General features: G+C 35.0%; 1 protein-coding gene across 4 annotated transcripts in view; it reads left to right on the top strand.

Annotated features, from left to right (window-relative positions):
- The window catches only part of camk2a (calcium/calmodulin-dependent protein kinase II alpha), a 79,947-nt gene that overhangs the window by 4,951 nt on the left and 55,055 nt on the right, over positions 1-19,941 (top strand). The gene's annotated exons all lie outside the window — the stretch shown is intronic.

Below are 19,941 nucleotides of genomic sequence, written 5' to 3'. Positions count from 1 at the left end.
GCCTCAACATACCAGTAGGTATGTTTCCTACCCTTTGGGTGAGAGCAAAAGAGTGGTATAACAGACATGCAGACCTTAAAGTGTAAAGTATTCACCCTGTTGGACGAAAGTAAGAAAAAGGCTTGTAACTCATAATTACATTACAGAGACAATGTATTTCTGTCTTTAGCATTCTGATTATGGCTTTTTGGAAATCACGTTTTTTGCTGTTTGGTGTAAATGTAAGGCTATTGGCAAAAAACCCCATCATACAGAGCTTTTCTTTTATTGTTCAACCTCTGAAGGTGTATATTCCTAGATTAATATTCATACTCGGCACTGGAACACAATAGCCCAGCTTAGATAATGCCATACGTCTCAGGCATCAATTTCAGATAAATTAAAAACAGTCTGAAGACATGACATTCACTTTAAACCTATACAAAGGCAAATAATGGGGAAAAATGATTAAAAGCATCTTAAAGATTTTTTTTCCTCAGAAACTATTGTTCTATATTTCCCGTAATGAATGGTTATTTTTTTTGAACCCACATAGTAACCACAAAAGCCTGCTGATAACATGACAGTCCTTTTGTTCACAGAATTCTGAACTACACAGGATTAAATGAACCTCCAGGCCTGCTTCTAAATTATGCACAGTTTATTCTTTATGTATTTTGGTGACAGACAAAATATACTGTGGTTATTGCAAAACTTTAAATTCAGGAAATGATTCTGAGACCACTGAAGAAAGAACATCATATTGTTAATCAACTGTTAAAGTGACATGACTGTATCATGAGCTACTCACTTTGTACTGGGGATAGCTGACCTTTATACATCTTAGATTCTGAAAACAAAATGCAAAGACAAAACACCCTTTCCTAAGCACAAAAATCTAATTATGAATACTTAGATAATCTGAATCTAAATACACCCTTTATTGCTGAATATGGGAATGGTATTGATGACATTTTATTTACATATGTATTCTAGTAACAGCACATACATGATTTAGAATTAACATTAAATTTAATTAGAAGTCTGTTGTATTGTCAAGCTATCAAAAAACACTCATATCTGCTAACATTCATTATTCAATTTAAAACCGAAATAATTTCAAACTCATGCAAAGTTACCTAAATCCACTGTTAGAGAGTCTAAGTACAAACTGCATTAGAAATGTCTGAATATGATTATCTTATGATTCCAGAGTATGAATATCTTTGATAGTTATAAAGCACAAAATACAAGCTTAATTTTTCTTAAATGAGTACTGTAAGCCACTTGCATCTCTCACTTGTATTTCCAATTCATAGGTCAGCCTATTAAAACACTGTGGTTTGCTTTTGTTAACAATTTTGTCTTTTCTGTTCCAGGTTTCTAATTGGTTTATTCATAGCACATTTCTGGAAATGAGATATTTTATTGTTTTGTATAGGCAAAGACTTATGAAAGGAGCAGGGGAAATTGTTGCTTCATTAATTGACGTGTCTTTCATGACTTCAGTAATTCTGCAAGGTTTGGATTATAAAAGTCATTTGTAAAAAACAGTTTTTCTTTATACCTCACTATGTTTAAAATATGATACCTCTAAAAACAACTTATCATCTAGACAGAAAACACATGGACAATCTAATAATATTGTAATTCCTTTTTATCTGTAGCTCAATATCTTACCCAACATATGATACTTGTTTTGCCTTACAGAGTAAACAGCAAGAAAAATTGTGAGTGTTGAACTTTCAAATATTCAACACTACTTTCTAATCTAATTAGGTGTTCTTTGCTCTCATTCCTACAGACTACGCAGAAATCATTCTGTATCAAAGCAGGATAAAACATGAAATAAACACCGATTTATTTAGCTTCATGAATTGCAAAACCCCTTTCTTTCTTCTACAGTCATAAAATAGCCTCAATACTCTTATTAAATTCAATATCTCTAGACAAGGGAGAAAAATTGCCATATGCTGACAGGGCTGCCTGCATTAAAGATTATATATATATGTTTTTGTGTTATTTCCTTTCAGCATTTAAATTCACAATGCTCTGAAACCTTTGACTCATTTAGAATGGAAAATGATGTTTGATTTGTTCATTGAAACAAATCTTTACACATTGCATAGCAATGAGTTGGCAAGGAATCTGAGGACTTTCATCTTATGTAACTGCTTTTAGCAAACTTTTTTGCTAATATTTTTTGGAACCTTTGTCTGTTTTGTAAGTATAAAAGTGGTTTAAAAACACAGAACAACCTTCACAAAAAAAGGTCTGGGGATCATGCAAGTGCATGTCAGATGCCTCTTTGTGTTTTGATTATTCCTTTGGCTCTGCATCTCTTGAGATGGGTTGAATGAATCCAGCAACTTGAATATTTTCTTAACAGTGTGTAAGGCTTATTTTAGATTTGGAAACTGTGAGCCAAATGCTTGCTCACTGTTAAGATACACTCAATATTTGTGATAATGAAATTGTGTAGATTTTTTCTTCTAAGCTTATTGGACTTAAAGGCCAGTGTTCCAATCTTCTCCAATATTCCTCCAGGCAAGACTAGAAAATGGAGTTTGAGTTCTCTCCGATGTGTGGCATATTTTTTAAATCCTCTTATGTTCATTTTAATACATGGTCATTTGGTAGCACATTCCATATTGCTACTGATACTGATACTGATACTACTAAGAATAAAATCAATGTGACTGATTCTTTCAATTTTTGTTGATTTTAGGATGCATCCTTGGGTTTAGAAGACCCAAAGTGCAATAACTAAATAAATGTAGTATAATTTCAGGCACACATTATAGGGTTAAGCATGAATATACTGTGTGGACTAAATGGGGGAGGACCTTGAAAAATACAGTACTTCCAAATTTTTCTCTGGGCTATAATGTCCATGCACCTCCTACTTGCTAAGAGTGGCCTGTGCAACTCTGGTCCTGCCAGGATGAGATCATGGCATACGGTGTGTTCTCAGGCAGCAGTGAATTACACTGTACCAAAAGCCTAGGCCTTGTGCCACACACAGAAGAATTCAATCCAGTTTTCCAAGACCATTATGTTACCTTATTACAGACTCAATGAGCCCTGTGTCGTAAGCAGTGTATCATTTCTTCCCGGGAGTCTTCAGGAGCACGTAGATATCACTATCAATTAAATCATAATAATTAATTATGATACTAATTATGATACTACATAATCACTGATACTCTAAGGAACTTAAAAAAATACAGCCCCTCCCCCATCCCCCGTCCTTTGATCATTATTTATCATAATGGAAAGTAACAAAAAATACTACCTTGAAAATGTGATGTGTGCAGGATCACATTTTAGCAGTTAAACTTCAATAGAGATGAATCACTTAATATATTTGAAAAGTTTTGCTGAGTGAGTAAAAACTGCATCAACTCCACATGTGAAAATTGAAATTCACCCTTGTTTTGTATTGACAGTAAAATCTCTGAATGCAGTGGAAAAGGTCTCTAGTATGCCAAGTACATGATGACCTGAATCCATGCCTAAAGGGATTTGCAATAGTTTTCTGACAGCTGCTGTAGTTTGCTTAAAAGTAGCAAAAGGTTTACAACTACTGCAGGCATGTGACACAGCAAACTCTTAGTATATAAATATAACAGGAATGCATCATTGTATACTGGAGAATTATTTTGAGAGATATATAAAAAAATCTTTGAGGTGTATCTCCACATGAAGTACAATGTCCTCTTATTTTACAACGTCTCCATGCAGAGAAGTTTTATTTCATCAGATGGTTTTATTTTTTGAAAAACATTGATTTTGTTATAATTTCTTTTTACAACTCAGATAAAACATCTTTAAACTTTACACGTCTTCATTATTTATAAATACCTTCAATATTTTTAGATTTGTAATGATCCTTTTCTTGTGTATAATTTCCAGGAAAACATTCTTGTGTACAGTATGTATCCACATAAATATTTCCATGATCTTTCACAAAGGTGTAATGATCCTGCGGCATGCCTGATAGATCATTTTGAATGATGAGGGCAAGCCTTGCATGTGACAAATGAGAAGCCATCTAGTAGCTATGCATCAGAAAAAGGAAAAAAAATAAGAATTTTCATGAGGAAATAAATGTCTCACTGGAAGCTGAAAATTGCTGTGCTGTGCTTTGAGACTGAGAAGCTGAGGAGGCCGAGAGACATAATAAAGCTGTAAGAGTGCAAGGAGGAAATATACAAGTTGTCAGTGACAGGCAGACGAATAAGCAAAGCTGTCAAAAAGAATGTCTCTCGCTCATTAGGACTTTCTGCTGCTACTAGATGCTAAATATATCTCTACTCTTAATGGAGTCTGTGCTAGGGAGGGGAGCTCTTGGAGCTGCAAGGCAATCATTGAAGTGCAGTGAGCTGGACAAGAATCTAAAAAAAAACACGCATAAAGAAAAGTTCAAATAAAGGGCTAATATTTTTCTCTTCACATATTAAATCATAGATGAGTGGCTGACTGACAGGCCCTGTGATATTATGTTGCCTGCTGAAATGTTGCCTAAGGTAAAATGGCTACTTAATTCTGGGTGAATCATGCAAGGTGCTTTTTGACAGTGAAACCCAAGGCAGCTCCAAACCCAGGCTCTTGGAATAAATTGCACTATATTGCATTCTTGCATTGCTCTCAGAGATGTCCTCAGGCAAAGGGAATCAATTAACAGAATTGAGTAGAAAAGAACAAGGCAAGGGAGGTTATCACTAGGAAAGAGCCAAAAACAAGAAATAATTGAGAAATAACCATCAGCAATCAAGAACTTACTGTACAGTAATAATCGAAAGAAACACAGTCCAAGAAAATGACCGAAAGCAGTTCATGGCCATAAAATTTCTGTGGCTCTCCTTCACATGAGAAAAGAGGGGAGTTTGTTCCCTTGACAGTTTCTTTGTATGAGCTGCTGGTAATAAATTATGACAATATCTGAGCTGTAAGATTCTAATTGTTTTTAGATACTTGTTAGTATAAGACTAATGCTGTGGAAAAGTCACATAATTTCAATGGATGAAAAATTAATTTAATTTTTTGGTTTTTTTCGCTGGAGTATGCTTTTAAATGTAGATTATGAAATTTATGATCTAGCTTGCTGATTAAAATAACTACTTCCATTGACTTTTCAAAGTTATAAGATTCATTATAAGATTTAATGCAAAATTACTGTGCAGATATTCAGAGTTTGGGAAGATTGGCTGTGTCTAAGCATTGGTTTATTTGACTCTCATATATTTACTCTAGCCTCACTCTTTTATGTTTTTGAGATTTTCAGGAAACAATAGTGCAAGGAAACCATAATTTTAAACATATTACAGATTTACTGGAAACTGCATAGCCCTTTTCAACCATGATACAGATACATAATATTTACAAAAAAAGTGTTGTGAGTAGATGTCAGACCAAACATACAGTATATCCTATCTACTATTCTGACAAAATAAATACTCTACCTCACAAAGGCCAAACAACAATAGGATTTCTTTAATTCTAAAACATCTTTTGGCCCCTTTCTTTGTGAAAGGAAGAATACTGGATACCCTCAAGATAAAAAAGGCTGTTCTGAAACCCACACTGCACTGTCTGGTTTTCATCCCAGGTCACTAGAGGTAAATGACAGTTTTGTATACCTTTTCCTTACCATCTACTGTTATCAGCCTCCTTGCAGTCTCACTGAATTAGCGTCAGTCCGGCCTGTGGCCCCAGTGCGTGCCTTGCTGTCTTGGTGGAACACGCTGGGCAAAGGACAAACACAGTGGGGAGAGAAAGAGGGTACAGACTCAAAGTTTGTCAGCCACCCATTTGCCACTCTCAGTTATCACTGAAGTTCTGTACCTATGGAAACTGTTGAAATATTTTTAAAAACAAAATATGGATTGCACTTCTCGCCCCTGTACTGGATAAAGCAGTTTAGTAAATGGATAGATGGCACTATAGTCCATTAGGCTTATCAATCAATTTTATACCACCTTTTGTTGTGCTAAATGGTAAACAAACCAGCCCTCCTGATTTGTTTTGCCTCCATGACACTGCTCGGTTGGAAAAATAGACTCTCAAGTGGGTTGATTGGCGTACATGTATAAAGTAAAATGTTGAATGTTTTGTGTGGCACGGCAATTTATGTTTTATTTTAATAAATACATAATTTTTTCAGTTAATCTGCTAACAAGAAAATATACAATTTAATTATGAGACCTTAGTGAGACTGAAGAATAGAACCTAAGAAGTAATGAACAGTTTTCAGTAGAGCAGAAAACAATGACCTCTAAATCATTCCAGAAGTATTTAGATTACGCTATACTGGACTGGTCACCACAGCAACAGCATGATGTCTGTTAAGACGAACTGTCCTGTGTGAATTACTCAAAATGTAATTTGTGTGCTGTAGTACATGTAAGTGTATTTTAAACAATTGCTAAGTGATCTGATTATGATAATATTGAACATGTACAGTGAAATCTTAAGGTAGATACTGTACATCTATATACAGTATGTGTACAAATCATGGCTTCTTTGCCACATCTGTTTGATGACAATCATGAAAGAATTTGACTCAAATATTTAAAAAATGGTAGACATCACTGCTAAAACCTTATTAGTATTCTGTGAAAATGGTAAAGATGAAGAGATAATGTACTAATATTTTAAAAATGGCCAAAAAAGGTTTAGACAAAAATTAAAATGGACTTGAAGCTGAAGTTATTCCAGTACACCTGAAGTCTTCTTAAGCAGCTATCAGGCGGAATTGTAATAAATGACAATAAAAAGAAAATTTGTTTCCCGAAATTCAGAGGAGAAATTATTGATTGTTGATATTTTATGTTTTTCTCTAAATTGCCCTCTTCTCTGAAGAGTCCCTGACAAGTGGACTCTCTGTACCGTTACCAGCTGTCAAGAGGTAGACAGTGGACACACATAATGAGGCAATACCTGCCAATGTATATAACGGAATCTGGCCACTGTGCTTTAGCTCAAATGACAGTGGTTAGCTGCCTGACACTGTATCAGTATCCAAGACAGCCTGTAATGGGGCTACTTCGAAAGTACACACATTTAGTTACAGGCCATGTGCCTCTATTTTCCTGTCAGCTTGAAGAAAGGCAGACACCATATCCATCAGTCTCCTGGTGAGAGAAACAGTTGGATATGTAGCATGTTGTATGTTTCTGGTAATATAGGACACTGTCAATATTTGCACTGAGGTTGCAGCATTGCTGTTGCAACTCTGCCAATATACAGGAGAGGAACTTTTTTACCATATTTTCTATAAATATAACAAAAGTGTGGTTGCTTCAATATTTATCTTCTGTTCTTACTATCATTCAGGTATAGTATATATCAGATATAGTCAGTAAAAAAACACCTGACTGTGGTGAAATTAATTGCTTTTTGCTGTTTTTTGTGCATCTATTTTTAATTCTGAAGTACTGCTTACTCCAAAGCTACTGTGCCTCCAAGTTAGCTCTGTACATTAAGAGGTGCTTTCTCAATATATTACACTAGCTTAAAACTGAAATAGCCTTGCCTTCCATTCATTTAAAATAATACAAAAATCTACATCTTTATTAAGAAATGCTTTAAATCTACTAAATAATATTATCTGAATGAAACCTCTAAACTCTTAAATACTCTAAAATAACAAATCAGATGCACAAAACAAGGAGAACACTTCCTTGAGTAACTATACTTATGTCAAAAAAGCATATTAATACTACTTTTCTCTGTTATTCTCTAACATGGCTCATCAGGAAACTGACATCTGTGAAACAAGAAGGCAGGGCTAGCTTAAGGGGAATAATGCTTTGGAGCTAGAATCTTGAAGCTAAAGCTAGTTAATGAGAAAGAATGAATGCATTGTATGCTCAGATGACACATTTACAGTAAATAGCAGCCTTGATGGCCAAAACTCTCCATCTCATTGGAAAATGTTCACAGTTGATGTAACACCTGATTTCCTTTCCACTGCTGGATTACGCTCTCTTCTTTAAAGAAAATGTCTGCATGTATAACTCTCCTTGAGCAAGATTGTTGTGTTATATTATTATGTTATTTATTATGTAATGCTCTGTGTGTACACTTCATGAAGAATAGACCACTTGTAATGTTTTTCCTGGAAAAAGCATTAAATAAATTCTTGTGACTGTATCCACTTACTGCCAAGAGAGCTGGATGTGCTGGACATGTAGTGGTAAATTTCCAGTTCTTTTTTTTTCTGATGTAGCCTATATATTGGATATTGAGAAAGCTTGTCCAGTGAATTAAAACTGGATGATTCCAGGGGGCTCTATGATGATATTATAAAGCACAGAGTTCAGTTTTAGTTTGGTAATTTTTTGCTGGATATTCAGTATAAAAAATTAATACCTGAACATTTAGTTATTGATTTGCACCACAGTATTTTTTACAGTCTCCTGTAATCAAATACCTTCAAGGTGTACATTATTATCTTATAAGAACCATAACTTTGAGTTACTAGAGAGAACAATGTATTTTTTTATTGATTCAGATTTCAAAGCTGATGCAGGTTGTAACTATACATATCACACCTGAAGAAGGCTCCACACCCGAAACGTTGTTTCTTTTCTTCTCTTTTCAGCATAAAATAAACCTTTACTTGTTCCTTTGCAGCCTACACATGCTGATGCAGCGACCTACTTGAACTACATTAGAAACAATGTCTTCATAGGAACTAAAATGAATGAATAAATAGTATCTAGAACTAGAGGAAGCACAGGTCAATTTATAATTTATCTTCATAACTTTTTTCTAATTCTTTTTTAGTTTTTCTAATTTACCAGAACTTTGGTCAGTAAAATGTCATAACATGGGACAAAACGGGTGATTTAGTGTAATCTCAGAACTCACTTAATGTAAAAAACTTTATGAACATGTTGAGAAAATATGGAAGACAATCATGATTTAATTTTACTTCAAGTTTAATAATAATTTAATAAATAATACATATATATTATTAAAAATATATTTACTGAACAAGCATGTGTAATAAATGTAATGGTGCTCGTAAAGTAGTGTCTTACATGAACTTGTAACATTTCATGTGGATAATTTACAATACAGATGAAGATAAAACCAAAATGCTCTCTTATCAAGAAATACCTCAGCTAAACATTCCTGTTTTAATGCAAAAAAATCCCAAGCCTGTTGATACTACTTAGTAGTCAATCCATTTGGATCCTTACTGGACCTTCCAAGAACTTGTGGGAATTACTTAGTGTTTTATTTTGTAAGTTTATGTTGCCACTCTTTTGAGAAGCTTTATTTTGTTTGGGGCAGTGGTTGTTTTTTCTATTTATGCCATGGCTGTGGAGACATTTCTCAGCACACCAAGGGAGCCATGACTGTTATTCCACATGAAAAAACCTGTCAGGAGGAATTATATCTCCACTGACTGGAAGAGGAATACAGAAAGTATCCCTTCACTTCCAATTAAACCACTGGAATGTTGTGTTTCCCATGCTGTGCACATTCGCTTCTGTTAACTATGCAGTAAACTGATTTGAAGAATTTTCAGCAAAGCATTATTATACATAGAAGAGGCAACATCTAAACGTGGGGAATAACCAAACATGAGAAAATCATCTTTTGTCAACTCTCATACAAATACATCCACCTACAGTAATTACTCATGTAAGAGCAGTCCATTAACGTAGCTTTCTTTTACAATGGAACAAGTAATAGGTTTATTCCATGCTGAAAAAAAAAAGGAAGAAAACACAACGTTTCGGCCATGGAGCCTTCTTCAGACACCTGCCTACGCATGCTGACACAGCTACCCACCTGAATTTCTTTTACAATGACAGATACACTCACTATACTTGTGTTAATGCATGATTATCATGAACACTCCTGCATTATAACATTTCTTCATATTTCTCAAGACTTTAGAGGGCTTCATTTATTTTTCTAAAAACTAAAGTTCTACCCAACATGGACTGTTCAGAGATTTTGCCAGATTAGGAAGATTTAGAAGGCCAATTTGAGGGTTGTGTTGGTTATGATTGCTCATTTTGGGAGCAATCAAGGTTACGGTAAAAAAATCAATCTAATAATAGAATGCAAATCTCATTTCACAGTACATTTCACAGTACATTCCTCAAGAATACATATCAGACTCATACAAATTAATGTGTAACATAGCATAACAATGCATATTATATACTGTATTGCTCTAAATGACAAGAGGACAAACCTCAATTTTTCAACCACAATGGCACATGCATTTTACATTGCAGATATTTCAATATTGCAATATTTAACCTTGTAAGCCTTTTAATTCAATACAGGCTATGAATACGTATGGGCACAATTCAGCATTACCAATAGTGTTAATGTCTTTCTCACCCAGGGCAATGAGACTGTTTATTCCCAATCAAGCACATACTGCAAATGCTACAGATACAGCAGAAATCTCTTAGCTTATGGGTAATATGATTTTGGTCTGCCGATGTATATTTCTATTTACCTCAAAGCCCATTACACTGCACAGGAAAAATAAACAGTATGTGTTGTCTGAGCTCATTCTCTCACTGTTATTACTAATAGACACTTTTCTGTTGCTTTTAAGGTGAAAGCAGCATCTGCACATCAACTCTCCCACCTACCCACCCACAAACAACCCACACACTCAAACACAAAAACTTTATGAACTCCAGTATAATGCATAGCCTTCAGCTTCAAAGCTTCTCTATTATTTTTCCATGCAAATTAGCATTCCCACATGAAAATAGAAGACATTTCAAATATATTTCCAATATTCATTCCATATTCTATATTTTCAAATTTGTGCATTAGACAGAACATATAAGATCACACAGTCCTCCTACAGTGATAAAATACCTCTTACAATGAGGTCCAGGGTCCAGGTCCCACACAAAAGTGCTGTTGAGATTCTTGCATTTCTTGACTGGACATTTCACATAGCAAGGTAAATGAACAGTGGTGTGTCTGCAATGTGTTAGAAAGTGTTGATAGAAAACAAAATCATAAACGGACATCAATTCATGAGAAGTCAAAGGGACGCTCCTATATACATAGAGCTTACCTGGGTTTTATAAATATATAACTCATCGCATAGGAAAATTATATTGCAAAATTTGACTGAACACTGTGCATAACTTGTAAAAAATATTTGTTACACATTATAACAATGATACAATGGTATCAATTATTATTATAGAGTCTGGTATGTAGGACAGAGAATCCCTAACAATGACTTTGAATATTTATTTAGGGGTTTATGTCAAAACAACTGGAACACAGTACTTAAAACTTCAGAGCTCCATTGAGTCCTCAAAGAGTCTAAGGCATATGAGAAATACATTAGTATCATCATCCTTTTATTAATAGTCTTGTGTTTTTAATATTTTTAATATGTCTTTCCACTGCCACTTTTAAGTATTTTTATTCTAAAGGCTGATAGACCAACAGACAGCTAAAAGTAATAAAGACATACTTGGTTTATCCGGGCAGGTGTTATACTCGCCTACATGTAGGAAAAACTGGCTCACAGAGTAATCATCTGGCACAGAAAAAAGTGAAGCACCCTGTCATTTTGCATATTCATTAAATTTCATTACAATGCTCTTGGTTTTTTCATCCAGTAGTGTAAAAGTACTGAAGAGTCCACTTTACTGGTTGACAATATCCTGAAAATTGATTGAAAGCTTTTTTGCTTAAAGATTAATCTAATTCAACAGTCATCAATTTATGAGTTATTTTTCCAGTCTTTTTCAGAAAAACAGACTCGCCATTGATTGAAGTAGGAATTTTCAATTTTTCTGCTACTTCTTCAATGTATCCCATAATGTAAGGAACTGGATGAGTGTACGTCCATCAAGGTGTCCATCTGGTTATTTAAGCCTTTTATAGAACAGATTTTGGTTTAATATTTCTTTCTCTCACTGTTCCAAGACTAAAAATGAGTACCTAACCCTGAGGTGAACAATTACACACCACTCCTTAGGGACTCAGACAAACAGAATCTAGAGACTTAATTAATGCTTCTAAATCCATTTGATTTGCAATGAAAGCATGACGAATTAAATTGTGGAGGCTGAATGTTTCACCTTTCCTCTTTAAAGAGGGAGAAGTCATATCATACCTGTCAGAGAACATTGGATTCTCAACTCGGGGGTGAGGGCAGTCATCTGTCTAGATTAGTCTCTGAAAGAAAAATTATACATCCTTCTTCTGATACACTGCTGCTCTGCCACAACGCATAATCCATCACAAAGCAACCGGATGACACAAAACGTACTCCACAGGCCCTGCTAATACAATACCAGATTTCTAAAGTTAAAATTATTTTTTCACATCAAATGGAGGGAATGGATTCCCTGAAGCACATTTTGTTCGAGACATCCACACTAAAAAAGACCCCAGTGCGTATTTAAAATAATTGTTCATCTTGCATCCACTTAAAAGAGACGTTCAAATCATTCATCTCTTGTTACATGACTCTCTGTACATGTATCATCTGGAAAGAGCCTATATTCAAACTGAAAATGATTTGTTGACGGGTTTTGCTGTTGATGATCATTTCTGAAGAATAAATAAAAAATGAAATACAACAACATTTAAAGGAGCTTTTCAAATCATTGACATGCGCGCTCCCACACAAGTAAGCAGGCTTCCATGCTTAAACTTCCTGTCACAAGCACTAATTAGTTGGCTACACAGAGTTAATCTGCAGTAACACTTATGTCACTTTCCTAAATGCGGAAAAATAGAGCTTCCTGTCATAAGTTTGTGAGACAGATTCTGTGCCACAAAAATGTAGAATAACTTTCTTCTGCAAAGATCTTTGGAAAACCTTGAGTTCAAGGACATGATGGTGGCATAGTTGACACACTACTGTAGAGGACCTTTGAGGTTTTGAGAAAAAAGACACAATGGATTTGTTTAACAAGTAAGGCTATGTGAAGTGGGTGGAGAGTAACATTGATGTAGGAGTTTAGCTTGAGGCACAGTAGTTAAAACAGTAAAGGAGCTCCTTTGATTTCCTTGTAGGGTTAGTTAACTGCATTATAAAACTCCTGCATAAAAGTTTAGAACAAGATTTTTTCCCCCATAAACGGTAATGTAAAATATTTTTAAGAAGAAAATCTTATAGTTAAGATTGAAAGACATTTATTGATAATGTTGTTTGACTATTCTTGTGGAATATTCTGTTAACTATGGTTGAAGTTAAAAGAACTCTCCCTGATGTATTAATATTAATTTTATGGCACTTAACAGGAAATTCTCTTTTAAGCAAGTAAGTTTAAATGATGCCACCATGTCATGCCTTCCAAGATGATGCTCTTCAAAGTGCCTATGGGGAATCAATCAATTCACTTTCTCATGCTGAACTTACTGAAGTGTCCTATTACGCAGTGAAGCACAAAACTGCAGATGGTTCTAATCCCCACAGTGGATATGTATTTCTGTCTCCAAAAACTGAATATACGTTATAAGAACATATATAAGAATAAAATGTGAGTTTGAATTCATATATTCAAGTATTCAGGTGTAGGGATAATAGTTATAAAATGTTACTGTCATGGACGTCCAAAGGGACTAACCGTGGGGAGCAGGAGAGCGGAAAAAGACCCATATGCGTAGCGGCAAGACGGGAAAAAGGCCCGGGCTCATTGTGCAAAGAGTTCAGGAATGCCGTATAGAAACCTATGCCCTCAGGGAGCGGACGTGGGGCGCCCTGGTGCTAGGTGGGTCTCAGGACATCCGAACATCAATGCTGAGCCCGGACAGAGTGCAAGACCCGGAAATATATAGCCCAAGGGAAAGAGAGGGACAGGAAGGACAGCAGACCGGAAACTAGGGACAGGACAGAGAAGGAGCGCCCCTTGGCTGAAGAGGGCGTGACAGTTACATCTTAAATCTTGAACATATGCAGAATTCTATTCTAGAATTTGGCTTTAGGTTATTTACATTTTGCTTTTTTTCCTTCTTTTAAGCACAGTGGACTGTTGCATAACTGTACCTGTTGCTGCAGAAGACTTTTTTTACAATATAAAATAAAAACCTGCATAATCATTAATTTTTAATGCATCACCCACACGGTGTTAGCTTAAATTGTCTATTAGCATGAAGTGAATGCACAAACATTGCAGTAGAAAATATACATACCATGCAATCTTGAGGCCATATTCAGGACAATTTATAATGTCTAGAGAAATATAATTCATAAGAAATATAAGAAATTAAGTATGGAATGCTACATGCCAAATGCTAAGTGATCCATTGCTGTTTGATCAGTGATTGGGCTTTTCTATACAGAATCTCAGAATTGGTTAAATGCAGTGTTAGGTGGCCTTCAATCTAGGCATGAAGGTCGCCATATAACAGCAACCTTTATTATTTACAGGGCACGTGTGAGCTTTCAGTGTTTTCACCAAGAGCTGCGGCACTCCTCTAATTGATACAAACACTGTGGACATTGTGGGCCTTGCAGTGTGCAAAATGACAGATGAATCCAACCACGCAGAGTTTGGAATTTCAGGGCAGAGAAATTGCTGGCAATTCCAAATTAAAACAGACAGCTGAAACGATTTTTAAACAAGTAATTCAGGTACATTTTAGGCACTTTGCTACACTTCATTTGTGTGTTATTGCCACACAGTGTACTTTCTGAGGTGGAATCTGAGGCTTCCTTCAAAGAACAGATGAGTAAAACCCTCTGATCAATCACTGGCAACCAAATGAAGTATAAATAGTTTCCTATTATTTGTAACTCACCTCATTTTCTTATTTAAACAAACATGATTTCTTTGCACAGCAGAAATATACAGTAAGATACAGTTTAAAATAGTTCTTAATTTTTATTTTACAGTTTTCATTGTAATTGTATGCCCTTCGGTTTCTTTAATTGTTAGTTTAAACGTAAAAGTCTTCTGAGATTATTACAAAGTTCATTTTGATATGTTTTAATGAAAAAATAAGAAGTTACAGATTAGATATACAACAAACTCCATTTCTGTCATTTCTGATAAAGTTCAAGCTACAGGTACATTAATTGTAGTAGATTCACACTTCAATTATGTGGTATTTACACTCTGGAATGTAAGTATTTATATGCAAATCATATGACCAATTCCCACTGCAATTAGATGACCAAAGGTAATTATTTATTTTGTAGTGATGAATGACAACCTTGAGACAATTTTTTAATTAAATAAAGACTTTAGAATATTTGAGAAGGTTTTTCAGTGTAAGGCCCAGAAACTAAAGTTTAAACCAAATCACTCTGCTACCCAGTAAACGTCAAATGGTAGGCAATACTTCCAGAAGCAAACTAGATATTTTCTTTATTTCTGAACTCTTATTTCAGAATATTTTGTGTTTACATAAAAGATTAACCACAAGCTATCTGTATTTTCACACAGTAAAAAAACAACTTAATCCTAAAAAATCATAATAGCTCACATACAGTAGAATATATTTTCATTGGTTGGAATTTTCATCACTATTGACATCTTTTGATGTCTTTTAATGTCAACCTTTACTTTTGACCACGCTGCAGCAAATGTTTGATTTATTTCAGTTTTAAGCATCAAAATGGGAACTGTGATTACACACAATGGTCCTTAATGGGATGGGAGAAAAGGAAATGTCATTGCACTTAACAGGACACATCAGGAAACTTCTAAACATATGGTGCTTTGTGTGGTCTGTTTGCAACATAATTCATTCCACAGCATGTAGCGTTTATCCATTTTAGGGTGACATAAATAAAAAAAAAACATGCAGGTTCAATCCAGTATGAGAAAAATACAGAGAAACTCATTTAAACATATATATTCTAAACACCTAGTATCTTTTAAAAAACAACTAACAAAGAGAAAGCAGGAGAATACTGAGAAAAAGTGTTCCACTCACAGCAGTTTCTTGAGTCCAAGATCTCAGCTGGATGACATGGCTTTGCTGGAGTTCAGACCTTCGCCTGTCAGGAAACAGTGAAAAACACCAACACTGACTGAGCTGCTTTCACAGGTGGGGATGCTTTTGAAGTTGGCAATGTTGTGTAAAAACAGCAAAGCACTGGGGAACATCACAGATGCCTGTTCACAAATATAAAAAGTCTTCACGCAAGGTAACACACTGATAAAAAGCAATCGGATCCAAAATTAGGGCTAACTTTGTACTACTCATTGTCCAGGTGTAACAGACCCTGCACAGTTTGCTTTACTTCTAAAAATGACAGGCACAGAATTGGTGGATTAATTCAGGGTTAGAACAACTTGACTCTTTTTTTTTCATTTCTTCTTTCATAATTCTGTTCCCAGTGAATTCAGCTGAGTTGCCTAGCAACAAACTTAGAAATCTACCAAATACCTTGGCAGCTAAGATATATTTTTACAAAGCAATGGCAAAAAGTCTTTGAATCCTAAAAATATACAGTAGAATACCATATAACAAACAAAATGTTATTTAGACAGTGCCTGAACATTAAATACACTTAAAAATTACTTAACAGTAATTTTGTGAAATTTAAGCTCATTACTAGTCTGAATACCAATGTATGTTATTAGATAGGCATTATTAAGATCTAATAAAAATTGTATATATTTCCTTAAAATATTTTGACATGTTTTAGCATGTTATCAAACTTAGGTGTAGACAAAGTAATACAAGGTTGTTTACGTTGTGTGATTTTGTGGTGCCAGGTGTTGAGATTTAACAACCACCATGGATTTGCGGTGTCCAATAACAAAAAAAAAAGAGCTGGGCTACAGTTTTATTTTCTTCCTCTCTTGTCTTGGCTGGATGTGGTTGACGTTGCAGATCCTGTCTCTTCCCCAACTTTGGTCACATAAGTCTTCTTTCAACTCCTTCTCCTTCACCTCCCTCCAAAATATATGTCCTCCTCCCCCTTCAGTCTTCCTTTTGTCCCTCTCTCTGAAAGTGTTATTCTGGCAATGTCTTTAAACTTACTCGTACTGTGCCAGTCTTCTTTTTTGCACATGTTCATGACTTACTTTCTGCACTGGATGGCAACTTCATATGCTCGGATTATCTTGCAGTCTTTCACCCCCTTTCCAATTTCCTCACTATCATATAATCCTCTTGAGTTTTTTCTGCTTGTATTCTTGTACTGTACATGTTCAAGTGTCCTTTGCATGTCTGCAATACAGGTTTTTTATATAATCAGCACACTATCATCATAGTAGACCAAACTAAACCATCCTATCCCCCCCAGATTCAGTTTCAGTGTGCTCAGTTGATTCTTCGATAGCCATATCTACTGTACTAAGTAAACCAATGAGCCCATTGAGGCCTCGGTGACTGCTTCACTGTCCAGAACACATTGCATCATTTTATCTGTCATTTCACAGATGTCCTTTTCCCTGCTTGTGGAATGCATGCTCATGCATGCTCATCGTGCTTATCAGCTGGCCTTTGCTACTTTATCTAGCTTTTCTGCAGTACCCTCTTGGAAATTTCCTACAGAATCTGGATATTCTTCTTGAGTGTTGCCTATGGAATACATTCTAGCTAAGCCTGTTCCTTTGTTCCACATCATGACGATTATCAGCATGAAGGTTTTACAAATAAATGTTCTTCCTAATGTGAAGTTTCTTCATTTTTGTTTTGGCTTCGATCTGGCATTTGATCATTTGATATATACAGTAAAGGAAGTTGGCAGCTGTCAGTTTTATAAATGCCCAAACAAGTTTATTTTTTCATGATCAGAAAAAGTTATTTCTTTTTTGCGGTGAAAACGAAAGGTTATGTCACTTAAATACAAAGCGACATGAAATACATGAGAAGCACAAGAGATTCTCCATTACTATTCCTATGAAAAAAAACAAAGTTTTTCTTTTTTAAAACAGACATAGTAAACATAAAATAATTCTTAAAAATGATACAATGAATAACACTTTTTTTCCTATAAGATGTTATTTTTGGTGCATTTTAAAATCCCAGCCCTTTTTTAGTTTTCCCTTAAGGTGTCACGAGTAAGATGTCATTTTGAATGGAAAATGATGAAAACGATATTCTGACATGCCTTACTCAGTAAAATGTTTGTACTATTTCATTTATCTGTCATTTTCATTGTTGCATGTTAGTCAGACAAAAGAAAGCTGTATTCATATCCTACGCCTGTATTTGGTTTATTTTGATTATGTAAAGATGGCAAATAATTGGGAAAAATAAATACAATTTTCATCAAGCGCGGTTAGAAATGACACGTATTCCTTAGAAAAAGGAGGCTAAAGTGTACAAAGAAAGCTAGAGACATCCAGGAAGAGAGCCCTTAAAAGTTCTTGTTGAGAGCCTGCGGGTAGAGCACTTTTCTGCTAGCTCAATTGCAAACCAATTTTATGCAGCGAATATAAAAAATATTTACTGATTTTTTCCATCGTTATTAAAATTTGGATGGCTGATTAATATTTCAAAAACCTCTCGTCTCGGTAAAGGAGAGACGTTTTATTTTGCTAAACTGCATTATTAGCGTGCGGCTTCTCCACCCCCATGCTTTCATTAGTGGGAGAAAGTCGTCAGTGGTGTCTCAGCGTGACCCGTATACCTTCCTCCTCCGCATCAAGGTCACCTGTGGGTCGCTGGCTGTACTTTGCATACGTATCTCGTCGCACAGTTAAGCGAGTGCCCGTGACTCACACTAACAGATGAATGAAGGGAAGAGAGAACCTTTAAAGAGAGAACTAACCTGAGAAAAGCATTCAGTTCTCTAATTCATCTTTACTCCCGACAAATCGTCTCTCAAATCACAAATTAATCACAATTTAATTGGTGGTGCATCTAGAACTCCAATACATTTTCCTGACAAGCCACTCATTTAAATCCGCGCATTCACTTATTGTCTTATTTTGATTTTATCTGATTTTATCGCAAAAGAAAGTAAAATGTTGTTGATGTCGGATATTTTCTTTTTGCTTGAAAGGGTTACTTGGCAGTAATTAGCAGAGTATTGCAGGCATGCAATGACTTAGTCGTTACAGTAAACCAGAGTTATCCAGCGGACACAACAGTGGAATGTAAATGGAATATAAAGAGATATTTAATCTTGTTTCCAGCTCATTTATTCAATTTCAAAGGTTCATCACTACTTTAATGGACCTCAAGTATGTATCTGATAAACAGAGGGTAATCTTTCACAGTCCAGATTAGAAAATCTATAAAACAAAATTTTAAATTGGAATTAGCTACTGAGGAATTCTCAGAAGAGAAAAAGTCTAATCTGAAAGTTTTTTTTTCTCCCCTCTGGCCTAGTGATACTGGGACATGCACAGATAGACATCAAATGTATTGTTGACAAAAACAAATGTCAATCACAAAAATGGCTGGAGTTTGTATTTTGGACAACAGATTATGTCCATTTAGAAATTAAATATGGATATACGGTATTATTGAAGAATTCATTATATTCTGCAGTGATAATGACCATAAAACTCATCCAAAAATCTTTTTCTGGCAAGAAATGGATAGTGATTTGCAATGTGTTTACAGACTCACAGGCTGGAGTTTTGTTTGCAAAGCATATCGAAAATTATAAAAAAACCTATATTCATAACGCCAATAATGTTCTTTCAAAAATGTATAATTCACAAAAAACACATTTGGACCAAAATGATTTTATCCATGCCAAGTTAAGGTTTTTTTAAGTTTAGTTTTTATAACAATTGCAGATATATAGATGAATAAACAGAATATACTGTACTACTCTCTGAAAATAATGTTTTTTTAAAGGCAAGGTCATGTGACTGGAATAAACAATGTACCGTATGTTTTTATGTAATATCTCCTTATTATGAGAGGATGCCAAATAAGGAGATGTGCATTTCTCTCCTATGTGTGCCAACATAAATCCAGTAGATAATCTTTTGGCACCTATGCAAGAGAGCCTTACTCAAACATAAAGCTTTTCAACATAAAATACCAGCCGCTATGCTGCACTGCCTTAATAGA

The sequence above is a fragment of the Lepisosteus oculatus genome, chromosome 11 (assembly GCF_040954835.1).
Source record: "Lepisosteus oculatus isolate fLepOcu1 chromosome 11, fLepOcu1.hap2, whole genome shotgun sequence".
In the NCBI taxonomy this organism is placed as follows: Eukaryota; Metazoa; Chordata; class Actinopteri; order Semionotiformes; family Lepisosteidae; genus Lepisosteus; species Lepisosteus oculatus.
Note: the sequence above shows the minus strand (reverse complement) of the source record. Positions and strands in the feature narration are given on the sequence as shown.